This window comes from Geospiza fortis, unplaced genomic scaffold (genome assembly GCF_000277835.1).
Source record: "Geospiza fortis unplaced genomic scaffold, GeoFor_1.0 scaffold112, whole genome shotgun sequence".
Taxonomy (NCBI): Eukaryota; Metazoa; Chordata; class Aves; order Passeriformes; family Thraupidae; genus Geospiza; species Geospiza fortis.
The window spans coordinates 6,350,835-6,363,873 of NW_005054298.1; the positions used below are offsets into that span (position 1 = coordinate 6,350,835).

The following is a 13,039-nucleotide window of genomic DNA, read 5'->3' on the forward strand; positions in this document are numbered from 1 at the left end:
CAGGAATTCATTTTTTCTCCCTTGTCTTCCTTATGCAAGTTATTAGACTGATTCATGCTTAAAATAGGCTCCCGCTTTATTCCTGATTGAGGAATGATTTGTCATGTCCCTGCACACAGGAATCTCCCCTTTGGGAATCCAGCCATTTTGACAGGAAGGGGGAAAAAGTGAAAATATTGCAGCTTCCATCCCTGCTGTCCAGTTTCACAGTGTTTTATTGTCTGCAAAGAGCAGGGGCAGGGTGGTGAAACAGGCAAATAGGAGATGAGAATATGGAGAATATTTCAGTGATTCAGCATTTTACTTTTTTGCAATATCAGGCACTGTATTGCCCACCCTGCAAATCAAACACAATAATTAGACCCACAGGGATCTTAACCATGACTGTACAGAATATGCAAAGCTGTCAGAGATCCCAGTCATTCAGGAGCACACTGCTAATGCTTATTCAGCCACAAAATAATGGAAAATGTAAGAAGAAGATCCAAGAGTCCTAAATTAAAAAACAAGACAAAAGAACATAGAGTTCTCTTAAGTTGCAATCTTTCACTTAAAATATTGTCCTAACAATTTAAATGTACATTTAATGAAAATAAGAGCAACTTTAAGAGGAACCCATAAACAAAATGTAAGTAGGATTTAGTATAATTAATTTTATTTTTCCTTTTTTTTGAATAAAAAAATTCCTTAAATCTTAAGTCTTGTCTGGAATGTCCACTGCGATGATATCTTGAAATTTTATTTATGCTCTGCAGATTGAAGTAGCCAAGCTGAGTGTATGGATTTGTAAATATATTCATTTGGAAATTGTAACATACTATCACTAAACTAAGTGTTGGTTGAAGATTATGGTTGTGAAAGGGTGCATGGAATTCCCAAATGCACATCAAACTTGAAACTTTTAATTATTCCTGAATGGGAAAACAGGGAAGCATTTGTAGTAAACCCATTTCTGCACGATATTTCTAGTTTTTTGCAGATCCTCCCACATATAATGTTACTTTTGTGTCCTGTAACAGTTGCCCTCCTTTGACTTAAATGTTTCTTGGGGTCTTCATATCTTACCTTTTAATAACAAAACAAACAAACAAAAGATACTTTGAGAAGTATCTTCAGCCTCGTTGTGTTGTACTGAAAATGATGTGTCGAATGAATATTCAAAATGGGCATTTAGTAACTTTTGCATTTCCTTTGACTACTAAACCAAAACTGGTTGGTGAGGGAGGGCCCCGCTCCATCATGTGAGAATTCCACATGATTGGAATATTTCCACAGCAAATACTGCTCTGAGCCCTCTGCTTCTTTCCCCCTGATCCCAGGCAATGTGTACTGCAAAGAATAATACAGAAGTAGTCCTTAAAGGTGTTTGATAAACACCAAAACTAGAAGCAAGAATTTACAATCAAATGTACTGATTTGTTTTTAAACCAGTATAGACTAATTAAACCTTTATGTCTGTGGGACTTACACAGATATTTGTCCAACATCCTGCACATGTTGCCATGGCAATCATTTTGTTTGTCAAATGCTAAGTAAACTCTAAAGAAAAAAAAAAGAAAAAAAACCTTTTCCTTTTTTTTTTTTTCCTTTCTGTTGTGCCTAGTATCTGCAGCCCACACACAGCTGCTCTAAAATAGCTCAGAGCCTTCTGGCACAGAGGGTTTCCAGTCTGGCAGGAGCCTGGTGCTGTCACAGGGGTCTGTGCCTGTCTGTGAGCACGGAGCCCCCTCTCCCACGTGTGTCCCCACTCCCTGCTGGGCACTCCTGCTGGCACTTCCCTGCCTGGCTTCCAAGGGCACAGCCCAACTTCCCCTGTGCCTGAGATCCCTTCAAGCCATGGAGGATAATTCACTTCTCTTATGGCCCCATAAAAAGGGTGTTCTAAGCTGTCTCTGCACACAGGCTAAGAAGAAGTGCAGCTCTGTGGATTTATGGGTCAGGGACAGAATGTGGTTTCTTTGGAGAGCTCTGACTGCCTGCCTCTGCTGTTTGCAGGTTGGGGTGGGTGCTCAGGTTGATGCATTCCTTACATTCCATTGCAGAGGGAGAGAAACCCTGGTCAGATCTGTGCACCCATAGCTCTTACTGACATCAGCTCTCCTGGGAGAGTGATCTCAGTGGGAAAGGATGGAAACTGGTGCTCTGCCTGAAATTTCCTCAGAACCTCTGAATACTAGCTGCAGGGATTCTTTTCTCCTCCTCTCCAGCAAAGAGTTTGCAGGGACGTACCTGACAAATGCTATCCATAGAAAGGACCTCTATTTTCAAATACAATGTTACAACTCCATTTTTATGACTACTCTCTTAAATTTTCATCTGTGAACAACAGGTTTTTATAACCTGTGACAACACATGGAGAATAAAACATTTTGACTGCTCATGAGAACTTCTGGTGGGCATCTAACAGTGATAGCACAGGTAACTATTTGCCTTTTTCAAGTTCATGCATTTGAGTGAGATTCTTTGGCTCTCCTGCACCACAGCCATTTTGAGATGTGTGAGTGTGGTGGTATTTTAGGAAGGAAGAAGTAGGAAGCTGCAGCATAAATCTATTTTATAGATTCTGCCCTTAAGGGATCATGTAGAGAATTCTCCTTAATTTGGTGACTACCCAGAAAACACTTGAGTGCTCCCTTTAAATAATAGCAGCCATGCCAGCCTGTACTTGGGTGCAGCAACATTATTGACAATTCCACATCCATGACTGTAACCATGAGTTCACCACTTGATTCTGAAATCTTTGGGAGGTGAAAGTTTTGTCTTGCACAGAGGAAAGATCCTGCCAAGAAGTGCACTGGGTGCCAAAGGTGGAACTCGTAATGTCTTAGTAGCCAGCTTTGACATAAATATTCTGTCTTTTGTGTGGGGTTTATAGGGTTGTATGGGCAAGAATTCATGTTCAGATATCTTGAACTTTTTAGGCATCTTATAATGATAGCTTTAAGCTGTAATTTTTAGAGGAAGATATTGGTATATACCTTGGTATAAGAAAGGTTGCTCTGAAGAAGACACAATTGATGTGTAAGCTGGAAAAAAAGAAAAGTTAAATAGGTTTATACAATATGTATGAGAAACAAACAAAACTGTATTGACCAAAAATAAATTATCTCTGTTTTCCTGCAACCTCGCTTAATTGAACTGGAAGCTGAATTGGGAGAAACATATTTTGTGTTGGGCTCTGAAAAAGAAGTGCAGGTATTTTGATTGGCAAAGGAAACTTCATACATTTTGTATACTCTCAGCCTTATAATGCCCATTGATGTCAGTATGTCTACTTATAATGGACACTTATATTCTCCACTAATGTCAGTGTTGCAAGACAAAGAGGCAGGGCATTGAAGAGACCTCTGTGTTTTCACCCAAGTGGAATTTTTAGGTTTAAATGCTAATAATAGCATTTTTCTCTGTAGTATTCTCAGATCTTCCTGTTTTGTTTTTGCTCTGCAGTTTCATTGTGGGTTTGTTTCGTACTTAACATAACTGGCAGAATTTCAAATGTCATACAGGAGGTGTTAGCAGACAAGCTATTAGCTGGGAAGTTTCAGATTTGAATGCACATACACACATAAATAAACAGAGGCTGGAAGGAGAAAGATGGAAGTAAAGGGATGGCTGCAGTGGGTTTTAACTATTTATGTGTGAAGGCAGCTTGCACTTGGTAAAGATTTTGAGTTGGCAAAGCCCTTATTCCTATCATCACTATTCCCTATTGTGATCATCAGCCTCACAATACAGCAATGCAGGGAAGATTTTTATCTTTATTTTCTGAACTAACTCCTGGACCCTTAGAGCCTGTTTATCTGTAGTGCCCACTGTTACATGTAATATCTGCAGGTGGGGTGGGTGCCTTACACAATGGAACACATTCCACATTGCTCGTGTTGTGTGCAGAGCACCTCTGAACAGGGTAGATGACAGGGCTGGGGAAAATTCATGAGCAAAATGTTATATATTTTACCACATAATTAGTGTACCAGTCTTTTAGATTTGTAACTTGTTTCAAAGCTCTGCACTGGAGGAAACCAATGCGTATTGGGAAATGAAAATGGCACTGAGAGAATCCATTCTGCATTTCACTGGTCAGTTGTCTGTATTTCTTTAATGCTCATCTAGGCAAGTTTGGGGATTTTTTTTTCCATCAAAAACTGCTAATATCTGGCATTTCTTTTTCAAATTAGTGCCTGCATAATCTACTGTAGATATTGGACTCTGGTTTTCAGGCTAAAATATGGTACAAATACCCTTGACTTGAGCAGATACCATTATTCTCAGTACCTTCTCTAGTTCCATGCTGTGATGATGTCTGACATCTGGGATTATTTCAGTGCTTGACTGCTTAGGTTCTACGCATTCAAGAAATAATGTGATTAAGAGCTGGCTCCTGATTCCATTGTCTTCATTGACTGGATTCAGTGGCAATGGATCAAGCTTTTCACATACAACATACAAGAGTGAATTAAAGATTTCAAAACCATTATTTATATTATATTATTTATACTCAGCTGATGGGAATCATTCTGAGTCTAAGTGTTCTTGAGGGGAAGCTTGATAGACCAGGAAGAATTTGAGGGAAGTCAGAGAGGAAATTTGAGGGAAATCAGAGAGGAATAGCTCCCAAACTGCTGACTGCTACCATATCAGTTTGGGTTTGTCTGCAATGCCCAATCTGCTGTGAAAACATTTGAAGACAGCTTGCAGGTTATAAATTACTGTAAAAGGTGCAGGTAATTAATTTTAAATGGCACTGTTTATAAGCTTTCTCCCAGTGATAGCAAATCTTTGAGGGCTGTTGGATTCCTAAATTCCAGCCAACCCACACCATCCATGGTCTGCTGTGTGGGAGTTCTGGAGAGAGCAGATGCTGTGAGTATTGCCGTGTAGAAAATTTGGGAGTCCACATTTCCCATGCATTGGAGACTTGTCTCACATAACAATGAGTTGTTGAAGAGCTTGTGTACTAGAATAACACGGGTAGTTGTAGCAGAAAAATCCTATTAAATGTTTTCCATCAGAAGTTTGTTCACAAGGCAGTTGTTGCTTTCATTTCCAGGCTGCTGGAATCTTATTACAGAACAAAGAATCTTAAATGAAATCTTAATTTGAAAATCCTCAGCTTATCAACCAGCAGTAAGTTCGGGTCGTCAGAGTTAAAATTCTAGATGTATTTTGCCAGAACTGAAAATGAAAAAATGGTGCTCCATGCAATTTTTTAAGTTAGCTGTGCAACAGAAACAGCATTTAATGCTCAATGTGCGCAAACTTTAAACCACAATAAGGTTTTATAATGAAAAGCTTGCATTGGTGTGAAACATCAGGTTCCATGAGGGATCTGTTCTGACTGCCAAAAGCAGGTGTTGACAAAGTGGAATAAATGCACACAATTAATCAAGATGTCTGGGTGCTACTCTTCATTTTAATTAACAGCGGACTTTGGAATAAGTAAATTTTGATTATTTACTTCAAAATCAGGTTATTTGTAACTGAACAAAATTAAAGTATCAAAGCTGATAATGTGTAAATGATTATCAATCTAACCTTACTGAACATGATGTGTATTTGTTGAATATATATATAAAAGCAGTCCAAATAAATCTGCCTTGGTGAATGTTTACTGCTTTTAAGTGCACTGGATCCTGCTTTATAGCCTGGGCAGGTGAGGGCCTTGCTGCAGGGCTGCTCTGAAGAAAAAGGTGCAGATTCATCTGCCCTAAAGCTTGCATATTTCTCCCTTCTAAGAAGGCTGAAAGCTCAGTCTTCCCTTCCTGTAGTGAATTCCTCCAGGCTCTCAGTTCCACAGGATTTGAGGGTTTTCATGGCTGTTTTCTGGGTTACCTTTTAAGGATTTTACCTGGATGCATGTCATGTTCTGCATAAGATAGTTTGCAACATTTTAGCTGCAAATGCATCTTTGCAGTAATTAAAGATGAAAATGAATCTGGCTCCCTGGACTATTTTATAAATTCCCAAGGGAAAGGTGCTTATCTTTTCCATGTGATAACTTAGTAATTCTGTACAATTCCATTTAATCCAAAACAGTACACCTGAGAAATATTTCTAGTTCTCATTATTTTGGCAATGGCTTTTCATCGTGTGTCAGTCTTCTTTTTTTTTTCCTGACGGCTTTTTATTTATATATTTCTATGATGCTTTTTATTTACCTATATCCATGAAACTCTTTATTTGCATATTTCAGTGATACTGGGGTCTTTTCTTTCCTTCCTTTCTTCTTTTTTTTCATGATGTAGTGGGCTACAAACAATGACAATTTTCATTAAATGTTTTAGAGCAATTCCACCTGTTTTATTTTTTCCTGATGTAATTAAAAAGCTTGTCAAAGTGGTCAGTCTTTCACTTTTTTAGACTGGTTTCTTAAAATAATGAAGTTTCTGGGGCATGACCACCAGTTATTCCTCCTCTGGTTAATATTTCTTATTCAGCTTCTACGAAACAGAATTTGGAGCAGTAGAGGTGTCAAGGTTACAAATGTTCTTCAAGTTTTCCTCTGCCTGTCTTTGCATTTTTTACAGAGGGATCCAAATTAATGTGTGATGGATAATCCTTGGGGGTCCCAAACCAGCCCTTTTTCTGTACTTGCCTGACTTGGCATTCCTAATCCACAAGAGTTTGTAGGTTTTGTGTTCCCCTTGTCTGTGTTTGGTCATCCTCTCCAAGCCCTCAGCCTCGCCTGCTGTTTTCAGGATGCAGCTCACTTTGTGTGGCATTCCCAAGGCAGCCCTGCTGAGGGTGATGGGTCCATGGATTCTGCCATCAGCAGGGATGAGAGGCCATTAGGTACTTACAGATTTTACATTCACTGCACTTGGCAACTCAGCCCTTTGTGTTCCTGCCTCTTTCACACAGGGTCTCCTCTCAAGAACTGTTTTGCATTGATTGATCTCCGCTTTCTCACCATCTGCTGCTGAATCAATCTCCATGTTTCTTTCTTTCACTTTAGCATCTTACCTGTATTTTGTTCCTGACCAACCTATTTGAATTGTACTCGTGTGTTTCTTAGGAACTGTGCCGAAGGCAGATGCTGCTTAGTGAGGTGGAATTGATTTAACTTAAGGAAGTGAGGTTTATTTAATATTTTGTCTCTGACATAAATTGCAGCATTGGCAAGCTACAGAACATCATGTTATCCTGCAGTGGGCAGAAGGGCTCAATTTTACCTGAAATTTAACCTGGGTTATGCCTGCCTTGCCTTTGCAGGGTGAAAAAAGACCAAGTCTCCCTCACTGAGTCACTGCTCAGAAAAGTTGCATATTCGACCTAAAACCCTTGACTGTATTCTGTTAAGCCAGGAAACTGATTTTTTTGTTTGTTTTCTAGGATACAGGAGGTTGTAACTGTCTGTTTACAGTTTCCTAAACACTTGTGGGGTTTTATGCGTACTTTTTATAGCTCCTTGAATTAGCCCTACAAGTTCATCATCCTTGGTGCTACTACAGCATTCTCTGCCTGTTCTTGCATGTGTTAAGCAGCCAGCACTGGCAGAGATGTGAATAAGAAGTTATGTCCTGCAGTAAGACTGTGATCTCTTTGATTAATGTGAATATTTCAGGTTACTAACAGTAAATGCAACTACAAATTAATAACAAAGTTGCATTTATTTGTAAATTTCTGTTAAGATGTGCAATACTTTACAAAAGTGCATTGTCAAGTCCCAAGAGCAAGGACCTTTGGGTAAAAGTTTTAGAGGCATTGAATACATATCACAAAACAAATAATTACTAATTATACCTTGTCTATAGGTACAATTTTCTGTAATAAAACCATGTACCTTGTTATTCTTAAATGCAGGTTGGAATGTACATGGATGAATTGACTTCTACAGACAGTCAAAGTGAATTAAAGATACAGCTCTGTGAATTTTAATAGGAATTTTGTACAAGTTCTGTACTCATAATTCTTTATGGGCTTTATGCAGTTAGGCATTTCTACCTGTCTCTTTTCAATCTTTCTATATGTTTATGTATTTTTAACGTCTTTTGGTTTAAGTGCTTCAAATAATCCGTTTCATCATCACCTGTTACAGAAAAAGAATGTGTGCTTAATTGAATTTAAATTATTTTAAGAGTCTACAACTTATAACCATCATCTACTAAGACAGAATTTCCAACTTGTAGGAGTTAGTAACTTTGAAGTTGACATTTCTTTTCTCCAGTAATGATTGCAACTGCAGATTCTGCACAAATGGCATATTACATGAAGTGAAAGTTTAATTATAAGGGGAAACTTAATTGAATATTTCTGTTTGATTAATAATAAAGAAGCAGGAGCATCACGTTTGATTTTAGACAGGCCAGGTAAAGGTTGTTGAAGTGCTGCTTTCAGTGAGTTAAATGTGCAGTGCTAAGGTGTGCCTTCTTTCACTGGGTTTCCAGGCTGAGCAGGGGCTGTGGCCTCTCTGCTTTGGTTTCTGCTGTGTGGAATCCAGAGCAGTCCAAGGCACACCAGACCCAGGTCAAAGGCTTTTACACAGACTCTCTCAGCTGTTGTCAATAGATGATCTTCAGTTCAGTGAATGCAGCAGCGCTGCTTGAAAGAGCAGTGCACCAGCTTTGTGTGAGAACAGACTGAAGTGCTGGAAAGCATGGATATTGTGCTTTCCTCAGAGTGCCTGCAGAACAAATGGCCCAGCAGCTTCAAAGTCAGTGGGCCCTGTTCACATCTTATATAAAATTATTTGTTTCCAAAATGGCCACAGAGAGCTCAGTAAAATCAGCCCACAAGGAAGCAGCAACAAAAAACAAGCCAATGAACAAAATTTGGATTTTTTTTTTTTTGTACATCAGAATTTCAGCTTTTAAAATTTATTTAAAATTAAAGACACTTAGAGCATGTCACTTTTTTCCCTGTTGTGATTATGGATTACTGAAACCTGCACATGTCCTTTTTGCCACCGTGACCTCTCCTTGCTGGGCTTTCTAACCACTAAATTATAAACTTCAGAAAAAGCTTGATCTGCTGCCAGAGACATGTCCTTTTTCTGGGCAGGCTGTTTATGGCATGTAGCTCCCAGATGATTATCATATCACTCAGCACACAGTTGTTTCTGAACACACCCATTTAGTGAATGTACAGGATTTTTTTTTACTGGCAGTTACTTTACACAATAGTTGGATGCACAGGAACGCTACTGAAAATTCAAATGGGGGTTTCTGTGAAATTATGCTGTAAAATTATGTTGTCTGTAAAATCTTGCTTTCTGAGCAAGAAGCTTAAAAGAAAACTCCTAACAAAACAGCTCTAACTGGAAGGTACACATGACAAGCATTACACGTTGTATAAGATGTGCATCTCCAAAAAGTGCTGTGGTTTACAATGTTGTGGTGGGATGCTGTTTCAATAACTAAGATATTCTAATAATTAAGAAACACTCCTGAGTAAACAAACCCACTTTTAAGTGCCTTGGTTTTCCATAGAATTTTTTGTCAGTAAAGTTCTCAAACTTAGGGGTAGAACCCTACACAGTTAGAGCTGTAGATGTGGTGAGATGGGATTGTATCTTATACCCAGCACCGTCCTGTATGATTTTTCTTTTTCTTTTTTCTTTTCCTCAAAAAAGTACTGCGATGCACCAAAAAAAGAGAGTGGGGTTCAATTTCTAACACTAAAAGGTATAAGAGGGACGGAAGAAAATGGTTTTGATTTTCAGGGTACTATTGAGCTCCATAGGCAGGTGCTTGTAAATGGATACTAGTTTTCCTACAAAGTTAAGAATTTCTGGAAATAATCATATGTAGCTGAGCATTAGCACTGCTTGATATTCTGTTAAATTAAACTGCCCTCATGATGATGCTTTTGAATCCACACCATGGGAGATTTGGGCTTACTGGCATTATCTGCACTATAACCCATGTATCTAACCCATAGCTTTTTGCTGGAAAATTGAAATAAGCCTCACAATTCATCTGAAATGTGTGCCAGGGCTCCCAGAGCATAAGAATAGCCTGATGGAGCTGTATGTGAAGGAGGAGAAGCTTCTGAACTTTTCAGTAGGGGGTTGAATGTATATTATGGCAAATAGATCATTTTAAATTAGTGTTCAGTACATTTAGGATAGAGTGTATTTTTTCTCCTGTATAAATTGCCTCTGAACACAATTCAGAAACCCAATCTTAGGCTTAGCAATGAACATTTCAAAAATGTAAATTAATATCTTCACGGAGAAGAAATATGGTTTATTATAGAATCACCTGCAATTGCCGCTATAATTATGGCTTTGTCAGTATTTCTGTGAAAACTATTTATTAGGAGTTTTGGAAAAATACTCTTTCAGAATGAGCTGTAATGGAGTGTGCAGCTCTGCAGGCAGTGCCTGAGCCTGAGGTGTGTCCTGCACTTGGTGCTCTGAACAGGAAGATTTGACTTTTCTCCTGCAAAAGGTCATGCACAAGTTGTTGGGAGATTCCCAGGGATGCTGACTTTTCTCTTTAAGTAGCCTTTTTAATATCTTAAGCAGGGAATCATCCTGCTTAGGATGCCTGTGGCAGAGGTCTGTTCTTGCTGACAGCATCAGTCCCTGGCAGGTGGGTCATGGCCCTTCCTGCAGGGCTGGCAGTGCCAGGGCAGGGGGCAATTGGCCTCTCCTCATGGGCATGGCAGTCCCGGGTCAATCGCTGCACTTGGTAACCCTGCAGGTCTTTTTCAGCCTCAGTGATTTGGTGATCCTGTAATTTCTTTGCTTTCCTTACAATAAAAGATGGCAATTTTGCAATTAGCAAACTGTTGCTGTATCCCCTGGCACAGCAAAGATGTGTAATTCAGTTTCAGTATTTTCCTCCACACTGGTGCATATAGATTACAAGGGTACTACTAGATGCTCTAAATCACAAAAATAAATTTAATTCAGATTTCAAATTTAGTTATTAGCCCAAGAAACCTATATAAGTTTGACAGGAAATTTTAATATATTTAGAGGATGCTATTTTACCACGCTGACTTTCTGCTTCAAAATGGTGATATTAATTTTTATCTCTTCTTTAGCTGGCAGTCTTGACTCTGTTTTCTAAAACAGCCTTGTAGTTCTGAAGAAATTCTTCTGAAACCAATAGTATGAGAATCAGAGTAAAATTAGGTTAAATAAATAAGATGGAAAGGCAGACCTACTCAAAGATACTGGAAATGTTAACCAACCCATAGTTAGTGAGTGCAGTCATGTCTCACAAAATTCTTGTAATGTGAATTAAATTAAAAACAGGGAAAATAATAATTAGAAATGTAAGAAAAAACAGTGATCCTCAGTTGTTTAATCTGAAATCAAGCAAGCAAATTTTAGTGAGCTAAGAGTGTTTTTCAGGATAAATATAGGTACAGATGCTGGGGCAGGGGTTTAGGGCAGGGAGAAAGTGCTTCTTATCCCCCTTTTTTGGGCTTTCTTTCAGTGAGTGAAGAAAGAAGAATTAAAATTCTTGCACCCCTCCAACAGAGATCATTATGTGTCAGATAGCCCAATGAAGAAATTCTTTCATTCTGGAAATGTAAAATTATAAAGACATTCACAAGTGCAATTTTCCTCCTCAGCTGGTAATATCATTTGAGTGTTACCAAAAAGGGTGTTAATGAGGGATTAAAAATGGGCATAATTTAGGTTTTTTTAAGTCCTGCTCACTCTCTCACAATTAGCACAATGTGTTTATATATTAGTAGAGGTTAATCAGATCAGGAGGAAAGGATTTGAACTCAGAGGAAGGAAGTTCCTGGGATGATTTTTCGAAACAGATATGAACATATATTCTCATTTAAGGATTACCTACACAGGACAGGATTCACTGATGCTGTAACTCTGGCTATGGAATGAAGATGGGCAGGTTCTAGATTCTGACTGTGACTTGATGGTTTTTTTAAAGTGTTGCTCCAAATCATACAGAAATTATGGGCATGATGTGTCAGTCATGGAATAATATCTGTTATTAGCATGAGGTTGGCAAAAGCTCAGAATAGAGATTAAAATCGGTCACTTTGGGCCTTCAAAATAGAAAAATGTAATACTGTTCTCTGTATTCATAACTGGTACAGAAACTCTCATTTCCGAGCTCTAGTTAATCTTCAAAAATACCGGGAAGTGGACAATTTTTTCCAATTCTATTCATTGCCTGTGAAGAACTGTTTTCTATGCCCTTAGTAGTATGTCTTGAGATCACAAATAATCAGTTTGTACAGCTTATCATTACCTCTAATCCTTAGATTACACTCACACTCTAACTAAAATCATTGCAAGTGGCTTTCATGAATTCAGTAAGGCAAAGCTCTGTAAAAAAAAAAAACAAACCACAAAACATTGCAACTCATGAAGAAAGCACTTGGGAGGGAAAATACGTCCTGGAGATGGCCAGGGCTTCTTCCTCCCCATTCTGTATATGTTGAGGAGTGTGTTTGTTCTGTGGTAATGCCAGCTAAATAAGCAGCATTAGTAGTTCATTAAGAGACTATTAAATATGAACAAGGCTGCCATAACCTGAACTTGTAACAGGCTAAATGGAATACAGAAAATGTTGGTTGAACATGCAACATGAAAATTTCTAGTGCTAATCCTTCAGAGTTTAATAGTTTGCATTGTCTTTTGTCATAGATTAAATAAAGACTGGTAGCACATCTGAATAGTGGCATTTTATACTCACTTTTTAGGAGGGAGTGGTTTTAGTTACCCAGCCCTTACTTAGAATGGGATGAGAACATATTATGAATATAGCTTAATTTCTACATGCTTCACTCATCTTCTGATTTATTTAAAATAATGAAGCAGTGCCAGAATCTCACACTGTGTGTCATAGTAATCACAAACCAGTGCAAGAGGTATATCAAACAAGCATTTGAAAAGGGGAATACAGAATTACAAAAGTATAGCAATGCTTTTAAAAAATCTTCTCAATATAGGCAGATAATTTTTTAATACAAAATGAGTGATTTTAAAATTTTTGTTTTCTTTACACATTCTGGAAAATTTTAAGAGTAAAAGTGAATGCATGAAAGCACAATAATTTTGTAGTAGTAGTAAAAAGAGAAAAAAATTAAAGTATTTTAATTTAACATA

At 38.1% G+C, this 13,039-nt stretch overlaps 1 protein-coding gene across 1 annotated transcript in view; it reads left to right on the forward strand.

The window, feature by feature from the left end:
- DPP10 (dipeptidyl peptidase like 10) overlaps window positions 1-13,039 on the forward strand; it is a 202,318-nt gene that overhangs the window by 106,249 nt on the left and 83,030 nt on the right. The gene's annotated exons all lie outside the window — the stretch shown is intronic.